The sequence below is a fragment of the Brienomyrus brachyistius genome, chromosome 2, assembly GCF_023856365.1.
Source record: "Brienomyrus brachyistius isolate T26 chromosome 2, BBRACH_0.4, whole genome shotgun sequence".
Lineage (NCBI taxonomy): Eukaryota > Metazoa > Chordata > Actinopteri > Osteoglossiformes > Mormyridae > Brienomyrus > Brienomyrus brachyistius.
The window spans coordinates 36,838,786-36,860,956 of NC_064534.1; the positions used below are offsets into that span (position 1 = coordinate 36,838,786).

The 22,171-nt window shown below is 44.4% G+C and overlaps 11 non-coding genes across 11 annotated transcripts; all 11 read left to right on the forward strand.

The window, feature by feature from the left end:
• Positions 1-1,075: 1,075 nt before the first annotated feature.
• LOC125734458 (5S ribosomal RNA) lies at positions 1,076-1,194 on the forward strand. Its single transcript, XR_007393769.1, has one exon. It is a non-coding gene; the product is annotated as a 5S ribosomal RNA (ribosomal RNA).
• Positions 1,195-2,271: 1,077 nt separating this feature from the next.
• LOC125735984 (5S ribosomal RNA) lies at positions 2,272-2,390 on the forward strand. Its single transcript, XR_007395269.1, has one exon. It is a non-coding gene; the product is annotated as a 5S ribosomal RNA (ribosomal RNA).
• Positions 2,391-3,466: 1,076 nt separating this feature from the next.
• LOC125735283 (5S ribosomal RNA) lies at positions 3,467-3,585 on the forward strand. The gene has a single exon (XR_007394580.1). It is a non-coding gene; the product is annotated as a 5S ribosomal RNA (ribosomal RNA).
• Positions 3,586-4,666: 1,081 nt separating this feature from the next.
• Positions 4,667-4,785, forward strand: LOC125736976 (5S ribosomal RNA). The gene has a single exon (XR_007396243.1). It is a non-coding gene; the product is annotated as a 5S ribosomal RNA (ribosomal RNA).
• Positions 4,786-5,864: 1,079 nt separating this feature from the next.
• LOC125736977 (5S ribosomal RNA) lies at positions 5,865-5,983 on the forward strand. Its single transcript, XR_007396244.1, has one exon. It is a non-coding gene; the product is annotated as a 5S ribosomal RNA (ribosomal RNA).
• Positions 5,984-7,062: 1,079 nt separating this feature from the next.
• LOC125735985 (5S ribosomal RNA) lies at positions 7,063-7,181 on the forward strand. Its single transcript, XR_007395270.1, has one exon. It is a non-coding gene; the product is annotated as a 5S ribosomal RNA (ribosomal RNA).
• Positions 7,182-8,257: 1,076 nt separating this feature from the next.
• Positions 8,258-8,376, forward strand: LOC125735033 (5S ribosomal RNA). The gene has a single exon (XR_007394332.1). It is a non-coding gene; the product is annotated as a 5S ribosomal RNA (ribosomal RNA).
• A 1,077-nt stretch (positions 8,377-9,453) lies between these two features.
• LOC125734923 (5S ribosomal RNA) lies at positions 9,454-9,572 on the forward strand. Its single transcript, XR_007394225.1, has one exon. It is a non-coding gene; the product is annotated as a 5S ribosomal RNA (ribosomal RNA).
• Positions 9,573-10,653: 1,081 nt separating this feature from the next.
• LOC125733180 (5S ribosomal RNA) lies at positions 10,654-10,772 on the forward strand. The gene has a single exon (XR_007392535.1). It is a non-coding gene; the product is annotated as a 5S ribosomal RNA (ribosomal RNA).
• A 1,080-nt stretch (positions 10,773-11,852) lies between these two features.
• On the forward strand, positions 11,853-11,971 carry LOC125735444 (5S ribosomal RNA). The gene has a single exon (XR_007394740.1). It is a non-coding gene; the product is annotated as a 5S ribosomal RNA (ribosomal RNA).
• A 1,077-nt stretch (positions 11,972-13,048) lies between these two features.
• LOC125735986 (5S ribosomal RNA) lies at positions 13,049-13,167 on the forward strand. Its single transcript, XR_007395271.1, has one exon. It is a non-coding gene; the product is annotated as a 5S ribosomal RNA (ribosomal RNA).
• Positions 13,168-22,171: the final 9,004 nt, after the last annotated feature.

A 22,171-nucleotide genomic window follows, 5' to 3' on the forward strand; every position in this document is an offset into this window, starting at 1 on the left:
TTTTACTTTATACAGGGGGCGCTCCACTTCACGATTAATTTAAATCTATCACTCCCCTTCCATTTTACTATTTTATATATATATATTTTTTTTTTTTCTCTCATTCATAAAGGCAGCTTTTACACACCGTTTTACTCTAAATACTTCCTGGTAATTCTAGGTGCTGTAAGCTGTTCGTGCCTTTATTCCACCAGGGCGCGATCTTCTCACAAACTTGAAGACTGTCACTCCCCATTCACGTTTTACAACTTATTGTTAATGATAAAGAGACAGCTTTTTACACACAGTTTTAAACAAAGTACTGATATTATTCCTCTTCAACTGACCGCTTTGTTTTCTATGCAAAAACCACTTCGCCACAGAAGACTCGATATTATTGGCATAGCAAGTTCTGCTCTTCTCCTTTCAAAACTTGCTGAAAGCTCTATTTAAAAGAACAGATTGGCCGGGGTAATTCACACCCTTCAATGCCAGCTTAATGTTTAGGTTAGTGGGAATCACAGAGGAATTAGGGATGGAAACTTCTTTGCTGGTGGTAGAAGCGGTCTGGTGAATTTTTAGAGAGAAGAGGCCGTCGATGTTTGAATGTAGAAAATTGTTCTGGCTGCAGCCTGCAGTATGGACTTGTTGGTGTGTGTAGCTCCCAGTGTTCTGACAGCGCGACGTTTTGGGGAAGCATGTGATTCAACAGCTACCAGTGGGCTTCGTGCGGCAGAGATTTTGTGGCTGTTAGCGGAGTTGATAACAGAGGGTTGTTAAGAGAAGCCTGCATGAGGTAGGCAAAGGAGTAATGTTTGCCGGCGGGGGACGTGCGGCAATTATCCTGTGCGGTAGTGAAAAGGAGTTAAAGAGAAGGAAGTGTGCGGATGCGGAAAGAATGGAATAATTGTGGTAGGCTGCCGGCTGAGTAGTTTGGTGAATGTTTGGTGTGGGTCCGGCGCTGCCGATTGGATGGTGGGGCTGCAGTGTGAGTCAGATAAAAAAAAAAAAAAAGAACATTAGTAGGATCCAATGGGACCAACTGGCATGTATAGAGGCGTGTAATGCAAAAGGGCTGTTTTTGGTAGCATCTCTCGCTTACGGCCATACCACCCTGAACACGCCCGATCTCGTCTGATCTCGGAAGCTAAGCAGGGTAGGGTCTGGTTAGTACTTGGATGGGAGACCACCTGGGACTACCAGGTGCTGTAAGCTTTTCTCACTTTTACTTTATACAGGGGGCGCTCCACTTCACGATTAATTTAAATCTATCACTCCCCTTCCATTTTACTATTTTATATATATTTTTTTATTTTCTCTCTTTCATAAAGGCAGCTTTTACACACCGTTTTACTCTAAATACTGCCTGGTAATTCTAGGTGCTGTAAGCTCTTCGTGCCTTTATTCCACCAGGGCGCGATCTTCTCACAAACTTGAAGACTGTCACTCCCCATTCACGTTTTACAACTTATTGTTAATGATAAAGAGACAGCTTTTTACACACAGTTTTAAACAAAGTACTGATATTATTCCTCTTCAACTGACCGCTTTGTTTTCTATGCAAAAACCACTTCGCCACAGAAGACTCGATATTATTGGCATAGCAAGTTCTGCTCTTCTCCTTTCAAAACTTGCTAAAAGCTGTATTTAAAAGAACAGATTGGCCGGGGTAATTCACACCCTTCAATGCCAGCTTAATGTTTAGGTTATTGGGAATCACAGAGGAATTAGGGATGGAAACTTCTTTGCTGGTGGTAGAAGCGGTCTGGTGAATTTTTAGAGAGAAGAGGCCGTCGATGTTTGAATGTAGAAAATTGTTCTTGCTGCAGCCTGCAGTATGGACTTGTTGGTGTGTGTAGCTCCCAGTGTTCTGACAGCGCGACGTTTTGGGGAAGCATGTGATTCAGCAGCTACCAGTGGGCTTCGTGCGGCGGAAATTTTGTGGCTGTTAGCGGAGTTGATAACAGAGGGTCGTTAAGAGAAGCCTGCATGCAGTAGGCAAAGGAGTAATGTTTGCCGGCGGGGGACGTGCGGCGATTAACCTGTGCGGTAGTGAAAAGGAGTTAAAGAGAAGGAAGTGTGCGGATGCGGAAAGAATGGAATAATTGTGGTAGGCTGCCGGCTGAGTAGTTTGGTGAATGTTTGGTGTGGGTCCGGCGCTGCCGATTGGATGGTGGGGCTGCAGTGTGAGTCAGATGAAAAAAAAAAAAGAACATTAGTAGGATCCAATGGGACCAACTGGCATGTATAGAGGCGTGTAATGCAAAAGGGATGTTTTTGGTAGCATCACTCGCTTACGGCCATACCACCCTGAACACGCCTGATCTCGTCTGATCTCGGAAGCTAAGCAGGTTAGGGTCTGGTTAGTACTTGGATGGGAAACCACCTGGGAATACCAGGTGCTGTAAGCTTTTCTCACTTTTACTTTATACAGGGGGCGCTCCACTTCACGATTAATTTAAATCTATCACTCCCCTTCCATTTTACTATTTTATATATATATTTTTATTTTCTCTCTTTCATAAAGGCAGCTTTTACACACCGTTTTACTCTAAATACTGCCTGGTAATTCTAGGTGCTGTAAGCTCTTCGTGCCTTTATTCCACCAGGGCGCGATCTTCTCACAAACTTGAAGACTGTCACTCCCCATTCACGTTTTACAACTTATTGTTAATGATAAAGAGACAGCTTTTTACACACAGTTTTAAACAAAGTACTGATATTATTCCTCTTCAACTGACCGCTTTGTTTTCTATGCAAAAACCACTTCGCCACAGAAGACTCGATATTATTGGCATAGCAAGTTCTGCTCTTCTCCTTTCAAAACTTGCTAAAAGCTGTATTTAAAAGAACAGATTGGCCGGGGTAATTCACACCCTTCAATGCCAGCTTAATGTTTAGGTTAGTGGGAATCACAGAGGAATTAGGGATGGAAACTTCTTTGCTGGTGGTAGAAGCGGTCTGGTGAATTTTTAGAGAGAAGAGGCCGTCGATGTTTGAATGTAGAAAATTGATCTGGCTGCAGCCTGCAGTATGGACTTGTTGGTGTGTGTAGCTCCCAGTGTTCTGACAGCGCGACGTTTTGGGGAAGCATGTGATTCAGCAGCTACCAGTGGGCTTCGTGCGGCGGAGATTTTGTGGCTGTTAGCGGAGTTGATAACAGAGGGTCGTTAAGAGAAGCCTACATGCAGTAGGCAAAGGAGTAATGTTTGCCGGCGGGGGACGTGCGGCGATTAACCTGTGCGGTAGTGAAAAGGAGTTAAAAAGAAGGAAGTGTGCGGATGCGGAAAGAATGGAATAATTGTGGTAGGCTGCCGGCTGAGTAGTTTGGTGAATGTTTGGTGTGGGTCCGGCGCTGCCGATTGGATGGTGGGGCTGCAGTGTGAGTCAGATAAAAAAAAAAAAAACCAGGAGTAGGATCCAATGGGACTAACTGGCATGTATAGACGCGTGTAATGCAAAATGGCTGTTTTTGGTAGCATCTCTCGCTTATGGCCATACCACCCTGAACACGCCCGATCTCGTCTGATCTTGGAAGCTAAGCAGGGTAGGGTCTGGTTAGTACTTGGATGGGAAACCACCTGGGAACACCAGGTGCTGTAAGCTTTTCTCACTTTTTCTTTATACAGGGGGCGCTCCACTTCACGATTAATTTAAATCTATCACTCCCCTTCCATTTTACTATTTTATATATATTTATATTTTTTTTCTCTCATTCATAAAGGCAGCTTTTAGAAACCGTTTTACTTTAAATACTTCCTGGTAATTCTAGGTGCTGTAAGCTGTTCGTGCCTTTATTCCACCAGGTCGCGATCTTCTCACAAACTTCAAGACTGTCACTCCCCATTCACGTTTTACAACTTATTGTTAATGATAAAGAGACAGCTTTTTACACACAGTTTTAAACAAAGTACTGATATTATTCCTCTTCAACTGACCGCTTTGTTTTCTATGCAAAAACCACTTCGCCACAGAAGACTCGATATTATTGGCATAGCAAGTTCTGCTCTTCTCCTTTCAAAACTTGCTAAAAGCTGTATTTAAAAGAACAGATTGGCCGGGGTAATTCACACCCTTCAATGCCAGCTTAATGTTTAGGTTAGTGGGAATCACAGAGGAATTAGGGATGGAAACTTCTTTGCTGGTGGTAGAAGCGGTCTGGTGAATTTTTAGAGAGAAGAGGCCGTCGATGTTTGAATGTAGAAAATTGTTCTGGCTGCAGCCTGCAGTATGGACTTGTTGGTGTGTGTAGCTCCCAGTGTTCTGACAGCGCGACGTTTTGGGGAAGCATGTGATTCAGCAGCTACCAGTGGGCTTCGTGCGGCGGAGATTTTGTGGCTGTTAGCGGAGTTGATAACAGAGGGTCGTTAAGAGAAGCCTGCATGCAGTAGGCAAAGGAGTAATGTTTGCCGGCGGGGGACGTGCGGCGATTAACCTGTGCGGTAGTGAAAAGGAGTTAAAAAGAAGGAAGTGTGCGGATGCGGAAAGAATGGAATAATTGTGGTAGGCTGCCGGCTGAGTAGTTTGGTGAATGTTTGGTGTGGGTCCGGCGCTGCCGATTGGATGGTGGGGCTGCAGTGTGAGTCAGATAAAAAAAAAAAAAAAGAACATTAGTAGGATCCAATGGGACCAACTGGCATGTATAGAGGCGTGTAATGCAAAAGGGATGTTTTTGGTGGCATCTCCCGCTTACGGCCATACCACCCTGAACACGCCCGATCTCGTCTGATCTCGGAAGCCAAGCAGGGTAGGGTCTGGTTAGTACTTGGATAGGAGACCACCTGGGATTACCAGGTGCTGTAAGCTTTTCTCACTTTTACTTTATACAGGGGGCGCTCCACTTCACGATTAATTTAAATCTATCACTCCCCTTCCATTTTACTATTTTATATATATATTTTTTTTTTCTCTCATTCATAAAGGCAGCTTTTACACACCGTTTTACTCTAAATACTTCCTGGTAATTCTAGGTGCTGTAAGCTGTTCGTGCCTTTATTCCACCAGGGCGCGATCTTCTCACAAACTTGAAGACTGTCACTCCCCATTCACGTTTTACAACTTATTGTTAATGATAAAGAGACAGCTTTTTACACACAGTTTTAAACAAAGTACTGATATTATTCCTCTTCAACTGACCGCTTTGTTTTCTATGCAAAAACCACTTCGCCACAGAAGACTCGATATTATTGGCATAGCAAGTTCTGCTCTTCTCCTTTCAAAACTTGCTAAAAGCTGTATTTAAAAGAACAGATTGGCCGGGGTAATTCACACCCTTCAATGCCAGCTTAATGTTTAGGTTAGTGGGAATCACAGAGGAATTAGGGATGGAAACTTCTTTGCTGGTGGTAGAAGCGGTCTGGTGAATTTTTAGAGAGAAGAGGCCGTCGATGTTTGAATGTAGAAAATTGTTCTGGCTGCAGCCTGCAGTATGGACTTGTTGGTGTGTGTAGCTCCCAGTGTTCTGACAGCGCGACGTTTTGGGGAAGCATGTGATTCAGCAGCTACCAGTGGGCTTCGTGCGGCGGAGATTTTGTGGCTGTTAGCGGAGTTGATAACAGAGGGTCGTTAAGAGAAGCCTGCATGCAGTAGGCAAAGGAGTAATGTTTGCCGGCGGGGGACGTGCGGCGATTAACCTGTGCGGTAGTGAAAAGGAGTTAAAAAGAAGGAAGTGTGCGGATGCGGAAAGAATGGAATAATTGTGGTAGGCTGCCGGCTGAGTAGTTTGGTGAATGTTTGGTGTGGGTCCGGCGCTGCCGATTGGATGGTGGGGCTGCAGTGTGAGTCAGATAAAAAAAAAAAAAAAGAACATTAGTAGGATCCAATGGGACCAACTGGCATGTATAGAGGCGTGTAATGCAAAAGGGATGTTTTTGGTGGCATCTCCCGCTTACGGCCATACCACCCTGAACACGCCCGATCTCGTCTGATCTCGGAAGCCAAGCAGGGTAGGGTCTGGTTAGTACTTGGATAGGAGACCACCTGGGATTACCAGGTGCTGTAAGCTTTTCTCACTTTTACTTTATACAGGGGGCGCTCCACTTCACGATTAATTTAAATCTATCACTCCCCTTCCATTTTACTATTTTATATATATATTTTTTTTTTCTCTCATTCATAAAGGCAGCTTTTACACACCGTTTTACTCTAAATACTTCCTGGTAATTCTAGGTGCTGTAAGCTGTTCGTGCCTTTATTCCACCAGGGCGCGATCTTCTCACAAACTTGAAGACTGTCACTCCCCATTCACGTTTTACAACTTATTGTTAATGATAAAGAGACAGCTTTTTACACACAGTTTTAAACAAAGTACTGATATTATTCCTCTTCAACTGACCGCTTTGTTTTCTATGCAAAAACCACTTCGCCACAGAAGACTCGATATTATTGGCATAGCAAGTTCTGCTCTTCTCCTTTCAAAACTTGCTGAAAGCTCTATTTAAAAGAACAGATTGGCCGGGGTAATTCACACCCTTCAATGCCAGCTTAATGTTTAGGTTAGTGGGAATCACAGAGGAATTAGGGATGGAAACTTCTTTGCTGGTGGTAGAAGCGGTCTGGTGAATTTTTAGAGAGAAGAGGCCGTCGATGTTTGAATGTAGAAAATTGTTCTGGCTGCAGCCTGCAGTATGGACTTGTTGGTGTGTGTAGCTCCCAGTGTTCTGACAGCGCGACGTTTTGGGGAAGCATGTGATTCAACAGCTACCAGTGGGCTTCGTGCGGCAGAGATTTTGTGGCTGTTAGCGGAGTTGATAACAGAGGGTTGTTAAGAGAAGCCTGCATGAGGTAGGCAAAGGAGTAATGTTTGCCGGCGGGGGACGTGCGGCAATTATCCTGTGCGGTAGTGAAAAGGAGTTAAAGAGAAGGAAGTGTGCGGATGCGGAAAGAATGGAATAATTGTGGTAGGCTGCCGGCTGAGTAGTTTGGTGAATGTTTGGTGTGGGTCCGGCGCTGCCGATTGGATGGTGGGGCTGCAGTGTGAGTCAGATAAAAAAAAAAAAAAAGAACATTAGTAGGATCCAATGGGACCAACTGGCATGTATAGAGGCGTGTAATGCAAAAGGGCTGTTTTTGGTAGCATCTCTCGCTTACGGCCATACCACCCTGAACACGCCTGATCTCGTCTGATCTCGGAAGCTAAGCAGGTTAGGGTCTGGTTAGTACTTGGATGGGAAACCACCTGGGAATACCAGGTGCTGTAAGCTTTTCTCACTTTTACTTTATACAGGGGGCGCTCCACTTCACGATTAATTTAAATCTATCACTCCCCTTCCATTTTACTATTTTATATATATATTTTTATTTTCTCTCTTTCATAAAGGCAGCTTTTACACACCGTTTTACTCTAAATACTGCCTGGTAATTCTAGGTGCTGTAAGCTCTTCGTGCCTTTATTCCACCAGGGCTCGATCTTCTCACAAACTTGAAGACTGTCACTCCCCATTCACGTTTTACAACTTATTGTTAATGATAAAGAGACAGCTTTTTACACACAGTTTTAAACAAAGTACTGATATTATTCCTCTTCAACTGACCGCTTTGTTTTCTATGCAAAAACCACTTCGCCACAGAAGACTCGATATTATTGGCATAGCAAGTTCTGCTCTTCTCCTTTCAAAACTTGCTAAAAGCTGTATTTAAAAGAACAGATTGGCCGGGGTAATTCACACCCTTCAATGCCAGCTTAATGTTTAGGTTAGTGGGAATCACAGAGGAATTAGGGATGGGAACTTCTTTGCTGGTGGTAGAAGCGGTCTGGTGAATTTTTAGAGAGAAGAGGCCGTCGATGTTTGAATGTAGAAAATTGATCTGGCTGCAGCCTGCAGTATGGACTTGTTGGTGTGTGTAGCTCCCAGTGTTCTGACAGCGCGACGTTTTGGGGAAGCATGTGATTCAGCAGCTACCAGTGGGCTTCGTGCGGCGGAGATTTTGTGGCTGTTAGCGGAGTTGATAACAGAGGGTCGTTAAGAGAAGCCTACATGCAGTAGGCAAAGGAGTAATGTTTGCCGGCGGGGGACGTGCGGCGATTAACCTGTGCGGTAGTGAAAAGGAGTTAAAAAGAAGGAAGTGTGCGGATGCGGAAAGAATGGAATAATTGTGGTAGGCTGCCGGCTGAGTAGTTTGGTGAATGTTTGGTGTGGGTCCGGCGCTGCCGATTGGATGGTGGGGCTGCAGTGTGAGTCAGATAAAAAAAAAAAAAACCAGGAGTAGGATCCAATGGGACTAACTGGCATGTATAGACGCGTGTAATGCAAAATGGCTGTTTTTGGTAGCATCTATCGCTTATGGCCATACCACCCTGAACACGCCCGATCTCGTCTGATCTTGGAAGCTAAGCAGGGTAGGGTCTGGTTAGTACTTGGATGGGAAACCACCTGGGAATACCAGGTGCTGTAAGCTTTTCTCACTTTTTCTTTATACAGGGGGCGCTCCACTTCACGATTAATTTAAATCTATCACTCCCCTTCCATTTTACTATTTTATATATATTTATATTTTTTTTCTCTCATTCATAAAGGCAGCTTTTAGAAACCGTTTTACTCTAAATACTTCCTGGTAATTCTAGGTGCTGTAAGCTGTTCGTGCCTTTATTCCACCAGGTCGCGATCTTCTCACAAACTTGAAGACTGTCACTCCCCATTCACGTTTTACAACTTATTGTTAATGATAAAGAGACAGCTTTTTACACACAGTTTTAAACAAAGTACTGATATTATTCCTCTTCAACTGACCGCTTTGTTTTCTATGCAAAAACCACTTCGCCACAGAAGACTCGATATTATTGGCATAGCAAGTTCTGCTCTTCTCCTTTCAAAACTTGCTAAAAGCTGTATTTAAAAGAACAGATTGGCCGGGGTAATTCACACCCTTCAATGCCAGCTTAATGTTTAGGTTAGTGGGAATCACAGAGGAATTAGGGATGGAAACTTCTTTGCTGGTGGTAGAAGCGGTCTGGTGAATTTTTAGAGAGAAGAGGCCGTCGATGTTTGAATGTAGAAAATTGTTCTGGCTGCAGCCTGCAGTATGGACTTGTTGGTGTGTGTAGCTCCCAGTGTTCTGACAGCGCGACGTTTTGGAGAAGCATGTGATTCAGCAGCTACCAGTGGGCTTCGTGCGGCGGAGATTTTGTGGCTGTTAGCGGAGTTGATAACAGAGGGTCGTTAAGAGAAGCCTGCATGCAGTAGGCAAAGGAGTAATGTTTGCCGGCGGGGGACGTGCGGCGATTAACCTGTGTGGTAGTGAAAAGGAGTTAAAAAGAAGGAAGTGTGCGGATGCGGAAAGAATGGAATAATTGTGGTAGGCTGCCGGCTGAGTAGTTTGGTGAATGTTTGGTGTGGGTCCGGCGCTGCCGATTGGATGGTGGGGCTGCAGTGTGAGTCAGATAAAAAAAAAAAAACCAGGAGTAGGATCCAATGGGACTAACTGGCATGTATAGACGCGTGTAATGCAAAATGGCTGTTTTTGGTAGCATCTCTCGCTTACGGCCATACCACCCTGAACACACCCGATCTCGTCTGATCTTGGAAGCTAAGCAGGGTAGGGTCTGGTTAGTACTTGGATGGAAAACCACCTGGGAATACCAGGTGCTGTAAGCTTTTCTCACTTTTACTTTATACAGGGGGCGCTCCACTTCACGATTAATTTAAATCTATCACTCCCCTTCCATTTTACTATTTTATATATATTTATATTTTTTTTCTCTCATTCATAAAGGCAGCTTTTAGAAACCGTTATACTCTAAATACTTCCTGGTAATTCTAGGTGCTGTAAGCTGTTCGTGCCTTTATTCCACCAGGTCGCGATCTTCTCACAAACTTGAAGACTGTCACTCCCCATTCACGTTTTACAACTTATTGTTAATGATAAAGAGACAGCTTTTTACACACAGTTTTAAACAAAGTACTGATATTATTCCTCTTCAACTGACCGCTTTGTTTTCTATGCAAAAACCACTTCGCCACAGAAGACTCGATATTATTGGCATAGCAAGTTCTGCTCTTCTCCTTTCAAAACTTGCTAAAAGCTGTATTTAAAAGAACAGATTGGCCGGGGTAATTCACACCCTTCAATGCCAGCTTAATGTTTAGGTTAGTGGGAATCACAGAGGAATTAGGGATGGAAACTTCTTTGCTGGTGGTAGAAGCGGTCTGGTGAATTTTTAGAGAGAAGAGGCCGTCGATGTTTGAATGTAGAAAATTGTTCTGGCTGCAGCCTACAGTATGGACTTGTTGGTGTGTGTAGCTCCCAGTGTTCTGACAGCGCGACGTTTTGGGGAAGCATGTGATTCAGCAGCTACCAGTGGGCTTCGTGCGGCGGAGATTTTGTGGCTGTTAGCGGAGTTGATAACAGAGGGTCGTTAAGAGAAGCCTGCATGCAGTAGGCAAAGGAGTAATGTTTGCCGGCGGGGGACGTTCGGCGATTAACCTGTGCGGTAGTGAAAAGGAGTTAAAAAGAAGGAAGTGTGCGGATGCGGAAAGAATGGAATAATTGTGGTAGGCTGCCGGCTGAGTAGTTTGGTGAATGTTTGGTGTGGGTCCGGCGCTGCCGATTGGATGGTGGTGCTGCAGTGTGAGTCAGATAAAAAAAAAAAAAAAGAACATTAGTAGGATCCAATGGGACCAACTGGCATTTATAGAGGCGTGTAATGCAAAAGGGCTGTTTTTGGTAGCATCTCTCGCTTACGGCCATACCACCCTGAACACGCCTGATCTCGTCTGATCTCGGAAGCTAAGCAGGGTAGGGTCTGGTTAGTACTTGGATGGGAGACCACCTGGGAATACCAGGTGCTGTAAGCTTTTCTCACTTTTACTTTATACAGGGGGCGCTCCACTTCACGATTAATTTAAATCTATCACTCCCCTTCCATTTTACTATTTTATATATATATATTTTTTTTTCTCTCATTCATAAAGGCAGCTTTTAGAAACCGTTTTACTCTAAATACTTCCTGGTAATTCTAGGTGCTGTAAGCTGTTCGTGCCTTTATTCCACCAGGGCGCAATCTTCTCACAAACTTGAAGACTGTCACTCCCCATTCACGTTTTACAACTTATTGTTAATGATAAAGAGACAGCTTTTTACACACAGTTTTAAACAAAGTACTGATATTATTCCTCTTCAACTGACCACTTTGTTTTCTATGCAAAAACCACTTCGCCACAGAAGACTCGATATTATTGGCATAGCAAGTTCTGCTCTTCTCCTTTCAAAACTTGCTAAAAGCTGTATTTAAAAGAACAGATTGGCCGGGGTAATTCACACCCTTCAATGCCAGCTTAATGTTTAGGTTAGTGGGAATCACAGAGGAATTAGGGATGGAAACTTCTTTGCTGGTGGTAGAAGCGGTCTGGTGAATTTTTAGAGAGAAGAGGCCGTCGATGTTTGAATGTAGAAAATTGTTCTGGCTGCAGCCTGCAGTATGGACTTGTTGGTGTGTGTAGCTCCCAGTGTTCTGACAGCGCGACGTTTTGGGGAAGCATGTGATTCAGCAGCTACCAGTGGGCTTCGTGCGGCGGAGATTTTGTGGCTGTTAGCGGAGTTGATAACAGAGGGTCGTTAAGAGAAGCCTGCATGCAGTAGGCAAAGGAGTAATGTTTGCCGGCGGGGGACGTGCGGCGATTAACCTGTGCGGTAGTGAAAAGGAGTTAAAAAGAAGGAAGTGTGCGGATGCGGAAAGAATGGAATAATTGTGGTAGGCTGCCGGCTGAGTAGTTTGGTGAATGTTTGGTGTGGGTCCGGCGCTGCCGATTGGATGGTGGGGCTGCAGTGTGAGTCAGATAAAAAAAAAAAAAAAGAACATTAGTAGGATCCAATGGGACCAACTGGCATGTATAGAGGCGTGTAATGCAAAAGGGATGTTTTTGGTGGCATCTCCCGCTTACGGCCATACCACCCTGAACACGCCCGATCTCGTCTGATCTCGGAAGCCAAGCAGGGTAGGGTCTGGTTAGTACTTGGATGGGAGACCACCTGGGATTACCAGGTGCTGTAAGCTTTTCTCACTTTTACTTTATACAGGGGGCGCTCCACTTCACGATTAATTTAAATCTATCACTCCCCTTCCATTTTACTATTTTATATATATTTTTTTTTTTTCTCTCATTCATAAAGGCAGCTTTTACACACCGTTTTACTCTAAATACTTCCTGGTAATTCTAGGTGCTGTAAGCTGTTCGTGCCTTTATTCCACCAGGGCGCGATCTTCTCACAAACTTGAAGACTGTCACTCCCCATTCACGTTTTACAACTTATTGTTAATGATAAAGAGACAGCTTTTTACACACAGTTTTAAACAAAGTACTGATATTATTCCTCTTCAACTGACCGCTTTGTTTTCTATGCAAAAACCACTTCGCCACAGAAGACTCGATATTATTGGCATAGCAAGTTCTGCTCTTCTCCTTTCAAAACTTGCTGAAAGCTCTATTTAAAAGAACAGATTGGCCGGGGTAATTCACACCCTTCAATGCCAGCTTAATGTTTAGGTTAGTGGGAATCACAGAGGAATTAGGGATGGAAACTTCTTTGCTGGTGGTAGAAGCGGTCTGGTGAATTTTTAGAGAGAAGAGGCCGTCGATGTTTGAATGTAGAAAATTGTTCTGGCTTCAGCCTGCAGTATGGACTTGTTGGTGTGTGTAGCTCCCAGTGTTCTGACAGCGCGACGTTTTGGGGAAGCATGTGATTCAGCAGCTACCAGTGGGCTTCGTGCGGCGGAGATTTTGTGGCTGTTAGCGGAGTTGATAACAGAGGGTCGTTAAGAGAAGCCTGCATGCAGTAGGCAAAGGAGTAATGTTTGCCGGCGGGGGACGTGCGGCGATTAACCTGTGCGGTAGTGAAAAGGAGTTAAAAAGAAGGAAGTGTGCGGATGCGGAAAGAATGGAATAATTGTGGTAGGCTGCCGGCTGAGTAGTTTGGTGAATGTTTGGTGTGGGTCCGGCGCTGCCGATTGGATGGTGGGGCTGCAGTGTGAGTCAGATAAAAAAAAAAAAAGAACATTAGTAGGATCCAATGGGACCAACTGGCATGTATAGAGGCGTGTAATGCAAAAGGGATGTTTTTGGTAGCATCTCTCGCTTACGGCCATACCACCCTGAACACGCCTGATCTCGTCTGATCTCGGAAGCTAAGCAGGTTAGGGTCTGGTTAGTACTTGGATGGGAAACCACCTGGGAATACCAGGTGCTGTAAGCTTTTCTCACTTTTACTTTGTACAGGGGGCGCTCCACTTCACGATTAATTTAAATCTATCACTCCCCTTCCATTTTACTATTTTATATATATATATTTTTTTTTCTCTCATTCATAAAGGCAGCCTTTACACACCGTTTTACTCTAAATACTTCCTGGTAATTCTAGGTGCTGTTAGCTGTTCGTGCCTTTATTCCACCATGGCGCGATCTTCTCACAAACTTGAAGACTGTCACTCCCCATTCACGTTTTACAACTTATTGTTAATGATAAAGAGACAGCTTTTTACACACAGTTTTAAACAAAGTACTGATATTATTCCTCTTCAACTGACCGCTTTGTTTTCTATGCAAAAACCACTTCGCCACAGAAGACTCGATATTATTGGCATAGCAAGTTCTGCTCTTCTCCTTTCAAAACTTGCTAAAAGCTGTATTTAAAAGAACAGATTGGCCGGGGTAATTCACACCCTTCAATGCCAGCTTAATGTTTAGGTTAGTGGGAATCACAGAGGAATTAGGGATGGAAACTTCTTTGCTGGTGGTAGAAGCGGTCTGGTGAATTTTTAGAGAGAAGAGGCCGTCGATGTTTGAATGTAGAAAATTTTTCTGGCTGCAGCCTGCAGTATGGACTTGTTGGCGTGTGTAGCTCCCAGTGTTCTGACAGCGCGACGTTTTGGGGAAGCATGTGAGAGATATTAGGTGGTACATTGGGCGGAGCTTAATTCTCCACTTCTGACGTCATAAGAGGAAGTAGCGTATCCTTGATTCTGATTGGTCGAGAGTTTATTCCCATATATGGTATTAATACATGCTTATGCCACGTTTTGCCGATAGGGGGCGATATGGTTTTGGGAGATTGCCGTTATGTCCATATATGGTAACAATACATGCTTATGCCACGTGTTGCCGATAGGGGGGTTTGGGGGATTAAACTTTAATAGAATAAAAATACATTACATTTATTTTATTAATGTGGTTTTTGATTACGTTTTTAAGGTATAATAAAACATAGAGCAGGATAATGGCAAGATAGCGCATACACGTTCAGCGGGGGCGTCCGTCCGGCCCCGTGTTGTTAGTAAGCGCCGCGGCGTATTTTAAAAGAAAGCACCCAAATGTTTTAAAAGAAGAAAGCACCAAAATGTTTTAAAAGAAGAAAGACCCAAAAGAAGAAAACCCTTAGTGTTATTTTAAAAGAAAAAGCAGGGTGAATTTTAACAAACATGCCCCGAAAGAAGCAGCAGAAGAGCAAATTTAAACAAGCGAAAACAACAAACAAGCCCGTCGTTTTAAAAGAAGCTATCACTCATTACATTTAACCAACACGAAAGACTTTAGTTATATTTACCAGGTTGAAGAAAGCATGCAAGCGGCAAACTTTTAGAAGAAATAGGACGAAACGATCCCGGAGCACTGCCACATGCGACTACTCTGTTTGAACAACGCGGGGCGGAATGGCCGATCGCTAGTCCGGCGTTTGGCGCATGCGCACCCACGCCGCCTCCCCTTTCAAAATGGCGACGCCGGCGGAGCGCCTGTTTTAGCAAATAAAACACCTATAGCCGTAATGTTTTTAAGGAATGAAGCACTTTTCTGCCAATGTGAATAATAAAGTAAAGCGGTCTGAGCATTTTCGACAGCAATAATCAAAGAATAACGCGGTTAATTCTTGTTTAAGCGAGCGCATGCGCGTAGATCCACACAGCATTTCCTTTATTGAGCCAGCTCGCTGCGTCAAGCAGCTGTCAAATGGCGAGCAATTGTCAAATTGTCCCATACAGACAGTACCAGCCATGAGTTTGATGACACCAGCGACGCTCCATAACTGTGACTTAGTGCCGCTAAACCCAACATGGGCACCCCGCAAGCCGTGGAGACAACGCAAGCATGGGGCTCTGTGCAGCATATTCTCGTATAAAGAATGTATCTGTATAAAACTCGAGAAAAAGTTTGAACAAAGTGAGATCGACGGGGGGATCATTAGCCCCTCCCCATTTGTGGCAGTAGCAACCAATAAGATGAGAGAAGGCTGTAATTAACCATGGTGAAAAACGTATTAATACCCATCGCGCCTGTGAGCCAGCACTCAAAGACAACGAGACACAACTCCCCAGCTTGCAATGGCGTGCAAACAGACAACTTCGACTATCCCGCCATCTCCTGAAACGATCACGCTGCCACTGATAGAAGAGAATACTTTTGGACTGCGGCTGAACAACGCTGAAACCCGTCCTCGGCTGCCACCGATACCGCAATCGACTTTTGGGCTGCGACTTGACAACTCACCAGAGCCTTTTGACCTTCAGCAGGCCGCATCATGGGGGCCGTATGGCGACCCGTGCCTTTCATCGGCACCCCCTTCGAGCCCAACATGGGCGCAATGGCCGTCATCGATGTTTGAGGCTGCAGCGGCGACCCCTCATGTATTCTTGGGAACACCACGGTCCCCGTCACCGACGATCGACGAACTCTGCGAGCGTTTTGCTGCGCTGTCATTGTCTGAAGATGTTGTGGATGGGAGCATCACTGACTCTGCCATGAAAATTATCAAAGGGGCACTTGCCTGCATTCTGGATCATGTGATCGAGGAGGACTTGAAGGAGGACTGTGTAGGTTGCTCTGTGATGCATCCTAGCCAGCGTCGGCACACGTGCCTGAAAGACCCCGAGCCATTTTACTTCTTTCACAATTTTGAAAAGTTGGCCAAAAAGCTGTATAGACCATGGTTTAAACACATCATCACGAAAGCGGTGTCGGTGTTCAATCCCCACCCCTCACCAGTGAAAGTACAGGGCGCTGTTGAGGCAGTCATGTGTGATCTTAAAGATGAAATAAACGTGCGGGAGAAATTGCGCGAGTTGAAACGTGAAGTTGAAGGGGCAGATTACGAGGGGGCTATAGATGACGCATTTAATGAATTCTGTATTTTGCACTCATACAAACAACCCCAGGCTGATGTGTAAACGCTGAACTATGTGTTTCTGACAATTTTTGCATGCGTTCTAAATAAAATGAGTTGACTCAAAAACACTTTGTCATTATTGCTAGAGGTCCACGATGGATGATAAGCGCTTGAAACGTGTCTATTATACACCATCAAACCCTGGGTCTTTTGGAGGCCCCGACAGATTATACAGATCTCTGATAGATGAAGAAGAAGGTGCGGGTAATATAAATAAGAAACAAGTTGCTACATGGCTATCTGGTGAAGATGCGTACACATTACATAAACCGATCAGGTTTAACTTTAAAAGGAACAGAGTCTTTGTGACTAATATCGATTCTCAATGGCAAGCTGACTTGGTGGACATGTCGGCTTACGCGGAACAGAATGACGATTTTAAATACATGTTAACGTGTATAGACATTCTATCAAAATACGCATGGGTTCGATGTCTTAAAAGCAAGACGGGTGCAGAGGTAAAGAAAGTGTTTGAAAACATTCTCTCTGAAGGCAGGACCCCTAAAAAGCTACAAACCGACCACGGGACAGAGTTTTTTAACGCGTCGTTTCATAAGCTTACCGAGAAACATGGAATAATACATTTCGCCACTGGTAACGATGTCAAAGCGTCTGTAGTGGAAAGGTTTAACCGAACATTAAAGACACGAATGTGGCGTTATTTTACAGCTTATAATACAAGAAGGTATGTGGACATTGTACAAGACCTAGCGAGAGCTTACAATAACACCCACCACAGTACCATTAAAATGAAACCGGTTGAGGTAAATGCACAGAATGCGGCCCAAGTCTTCAACAACATTTATGGATTGATGCCGAGTACATCTAAAAAGCACCGCTATAAGTTTAAAATTGGAGATGTGGTCAGGGTGTCTAAAGCACGGGGAAAATTCACCAAAGGATACGAGCAAACTTTTACGGACGAGTACTTTACCGTCGCCGAACATCTACCTAGAGCACCGCCGGTGTATAGGTTAAAAGATTATGACGGCGAAATCATAGAGGGGACATTTTACACCGAAGAGCTACAAAAGATCAGACTAGACAAAGACAAAAACTTCAAAGTTGAGAAAATCGTTGCGGAAAAAACGCAGCGTGGTAAAAAAATGTTTTTAGTGAAATGGCAGGGATGGCCAGACAAATTTAACAGCTGGGTTCCTGCTAAACAAGTAGTTGACATATAAGTGCGACGGGGCCGTGTTTGTAGTGTTCAGTTCCACCAAAAGCGGCCATGGAGGAAAGCGGCTTTTATGTCACGCTCCCAAGCAATGCGTCTATGGATGTTTTCCCACACAATACCATATCAAGCTACACGACAAAACTAGCCAAGCCGATTGAACTGAATGGTAAATGGGAAGTAGGCATAGCCGAAATCCATTACCCGCGTACATGGGATACGCTGGTAGAAGAAGAAGACACCTTATTTTACGTGACAGGATGGATGTCGATACCGTCGACCCTACAGTACAAGCTAAAGGCAGGATATTACAGAGATATTGAAAAACTAATCAGTGAGACGAATGCGGTTCTAGGAGGGTCAAAACTAAAATTTGACTATAGCGTGATAAAAAACAAAGTGTATATGATCGGACCACCGCACGTTGCCTTTAAAGCGAAAGGTAACCTTGCACGGATGCTAGGGTTTGTGCCTGATGTATTTCAGAAGATTGGTGATAGACCAGCGGCACCGTACCCCGCCGACATAAGCGCCGGTTTTTACACGATTTACGTGTATTCAGACATTGTCGAGCATCAAAGAGTGGGTGACAGCCACGTGCCTCTTTTACGGAGCGTACATATAGCGGGGGAACACAACTCGATGGTCACAATATCTTACGACAGGATTCATTACGTGTCGCTCTGCAAGAATCACATTGATAACATTGTCATCGAGTTAAAGTCTGACCAGAACAAGGCGATACCCTTCCGATACGGGAAAACGCTCGTAAAACTGCATTTCAGACCGGTTAAGCAGTACTACCCCCAATAATGTACAGCGCCGACGACTTTTCAGATCCACATAGATATGTGGAATACTACAGAAACCAAGCGGGTAACGGTCTACCCGGATACAATGGAGCCCCCGTTATGTACGGTGGGGGTCTGGGAGGGCTTTTTCGAGGACTCCTCAGAATGGCGGTGCCATTTCTGAAAAGGACTTTCAATATGGCGAAACCGCATTTAAAATCGGCCGCCCAAAATATCGTTAAAGACGTAGTAACAGGTGCCATGACGGGTCAATTGACAGCACAGCCACAAGAGGGCTCGGGGCTCATGGTGCTTGCTCGCGGCAAGCGTAGTAGACCCCCTGGGGATCGAATTACCACCGCTAAAAAACGCAAAGCAATACCCAAGAGAGTCACAGTAGTCAAAAAGAAGCGCGAGAAGAAGGTTGCCAAAAAAGCACAGAGAAGAAGATACATTTTCTAAAACTATGGCCCTCATTCACAACATGTCGGAAGAGTGTATGAAATCAGAACTGGATATTTTTGCGATACCATACACGCAAGCAAGCATTGATAAGAATATATACGTGGAAGTGCCACCACTCTCAGCCTTAACTGATAACGGCCCCCTGGAGTTTTTTATCGCCGGTAATGGGGAAGATTACCTAGATCTCAACAACACGCTACTGCATCTCCGGTGTCGGATCACAAGAGCTAACGGTACAAACATTGACGCCGGTGCAAATGTGGGAGTCATAAATTACCCGATCGCCTCGATTTTCTCACAAGTGGACGTATCCCTGGGTGACCGGCTAGTGAGCCAATCTAGCAACACTTACCCTTACAGAGCGATGATAGAGTGCCTGCTTAATTATAGCGTCGGTACGCTCTCCAGACAGTTTACCTGCGGGTTGTTTTTCAAAGACAGCAGTACAGGAATGAATGAGACAGACCCGCAAGGCCTTAACGCGGGGCTAGAGAAAAGAGCCGCATTTTCGGCAAGAAGCAGCGTTTTCGATTTGATGGGCCCAATACACTCTGACATATTTTTTCAGGAGCGGCTAATGCTAAATGGGGTCGACGTCAAAATTAAAATGGTCCGAAACAAAGATGAGTTTTGCCTCATGAGCGGTGATGCAGCTGAGCAGTACTCGCTCAAAATAGTATCTGCATCCCTCTTTGTTAAAAAAGTCTCTGTATCGACGGCTGTCAAACTGGGACACGCGAGCGCATTGCTGACAGCCAACGCGAAATACCCGATCGAGAGAGTATGTATGAAAACTTTTAGTGTGGCCGCGGGTAGCCGTGTCTGCGCTCAAGAAAATTTGTTTCTAGGTCAGCTGCCTAAAACCGTAGTTATCGGGCTTGTAGATAATATGGGTTTTATGGGCGCGTACGATCGAAACCCCTTCAATTTTCAACATTACGACGCTGAATTTGTAGCGCTTTACGTAGATGGCCAGCAGTATCCCTCTAAACCCTTTCAACCAGATTTTATCCGAGGAAACGTGGCCCGTGAATATTACAGTTTGATTTTGGCTACGGGGAGACATTTGAAAAACGAACCTTTCGCTGTTGACAGAAACGAGTACATAAATGGCTACACTTTGTACGCCTTTAACTTGTCACCCGACGAGGGATGTAATCAGCATCTCTCCATGGTTAAAAGCGGAAATATGCGCCTGGAGATGAGGTTCCGACAGCCGCTGGCCAGGACGGCGACATTGATAGTTTACGCATCATTCGACAATATAATCGAGATTAACCAAAGGAGAAATGTATTGTACGATTACTACTAGTCATGAACACATTGGAGCTATCCCACATCCTTGGCAGAAACCGCTGGACTGCTAGACATTTTTATGGGGTGTTGGCTTGTGACGAGCTAGAGGCAGTAAAACTTGAAAAATTACCCGCAATCTTCATCGTCAACACACATCCGAGTTGGGCACCCGGGGAGCACTGGCTGGCGCTTTTCATCGGTACTGACAGCACCGCAGAGTTTTTCGACTCGTACGGAAATCCTCCGGATCACCCCAGCTTTCCGAGGACCATAAACGCTTTTATGACAAGGCACTGTGACCGTCTCGTTTGCAACGCGAAGCAGCTTCAAAGCGATCTCAGTGTGACGTGTGGACAACATTGCATTTTTTATTTAATTAACCGCTGTAGAGGCTTTTCTTTTTGCAAAATTCTATCGTTTTATAGCAATGATTTAAAAAAGAACGATGCTATGGTTTCTCATTTTGTTTCTAAATTTAAATATATCAATCGTGTGAAAAATATGTTTACCAAAATGCAGATGGTGAGATGTTGTAAGGCTTTGAAAAAGATTGTGCATGACAAATAAAAAACACAAAGACAAAATATCACGTTTGAGTGTTTTAATTAAGTAAGTACAAAAGCATTTTAAAACACAAGCCAGTCGGGTCTTAAGAATTTCCGTGGGGTTCGCGGTGACCGACCATCTCGGGGTGTACCGTCACGCCGCTCCTCGGTGCGGGGCTTGTTCTTGATCGACTCTATGAGACGTCCAACATCTTGGTTAGGTATGAGGGTGCAAGGCATGTTGAGTCTAGCCAGGCCTTGTAGAAATTCTCCCCACCCCACAGGCCTTCTCCCCTCGTTCACGTTATGCGGGTTGGTAATGTTTTTAAGCAAATCGAGCATGTGGGATCCAGCGATAGTTGTACCATTAAAAACAAACTCCCCGCGCGGATTCCACGCAGTGACGGCAGAGTTTTCATGCATTTTACCCATTATATATTCAGCCTTTTTCTTGTTACGCGAAGCAACATTTTTAATGACTTCATCCATAATGGAGTCCCCAGCAACGGTGGCACGTGCCGCCACAGCATTATCTATTATGGGGTCTTCAGGAGGAAGTGTTAAAGATAAGGGCTCATTATCACCTTGCCTGGCCAAAGTCAAATATCTCTGTAGCACTTCTGTGTACAAGCGGATCTTTTCGTGGTCAGCAACATCCGTTCTTGATAAAATGTTGCGTATTGCAATGTCCAATTCGCTTTCGGCAGTCTGTCTTATCGTGTCTTTAGGAGATGTGGCATTATGCAGTTTTTCAAGCTGTGCCTTAGGAACTAGATACATTTTCCTAGCGTGTTCCATTTACTTAGCTCCGTTGAAAAAGACTGGTGAGAAACGGTATGGCGACACTTAGCAGGGGTAGAATGAATCCCCCACCGGTCTGTATAATAGCCTTCTTCTTTTTTTTAAACGATGTCCGTTTGTTTGCCAATAGTTTAATGCCGCTCTTTTGCTTTTTTAGTTGTACAATCTGGGCTTTGGTTAGCGGGATCTTGCCGCACAGCACGTTCAAAGCTATTTCACAAAGAGTGTTCAGCAAACCCGGAGATGCCGTCTTTAAAATTTTCTTTCTCTGTCTGGCGTTACTGTCAAATAAAGCTTTCAGGTCACTCCAGTTTCTTTTTATACGAGCCGACATTATTATTTTTTCTTGAGCACGTTAGCAGCCGGCCACTCGGGTGGAAGCATTCCTGTTCTGAGCCTACAGTCCTCGGGTGTCACGGCTTTTAAATCCACCAACAGATATCCGTAAGGGACTTTTGTAGCGTCTTCGAAAGCTTCTAGAAAAAATTTTGAATGCCGCGGGTACATCTGCCTTGCCAATACACTCGTCTGTAATTTATCTCGGGGGTTTTTAAATAATACGATATAATTAGCGTTGAGATTGATGGTCCGGCTCTTCTTACCTTGGAAGAAAAGATTCTGCACCAGATATATGACGCTTAGATTTCTGTGATGCGTGTACTTGGTAAAAGCTTTTTCCACCTCGCCGTTATCGCTGGCTTTTTCCATAAGGTCGTCAATGATGATCAAATTAATTTTATTTGATGGTAAAAGTTCGTCGTCACACAGAGACTCTGGGATTCCTTCCACAAATTTAATATTTTTTATTTTGCACAACAAATCATCATACAATGGTTGCCAGCAAGAATAGCACCATACGACGTTTTCAGGCACTCTGGACAATGTACAATCCACATTCTCAAGCAGTCTTTTAATGAAATAAGACTTGCCACAGTTGCTCGGTCCGGATATAATGCACGAGAATGGGT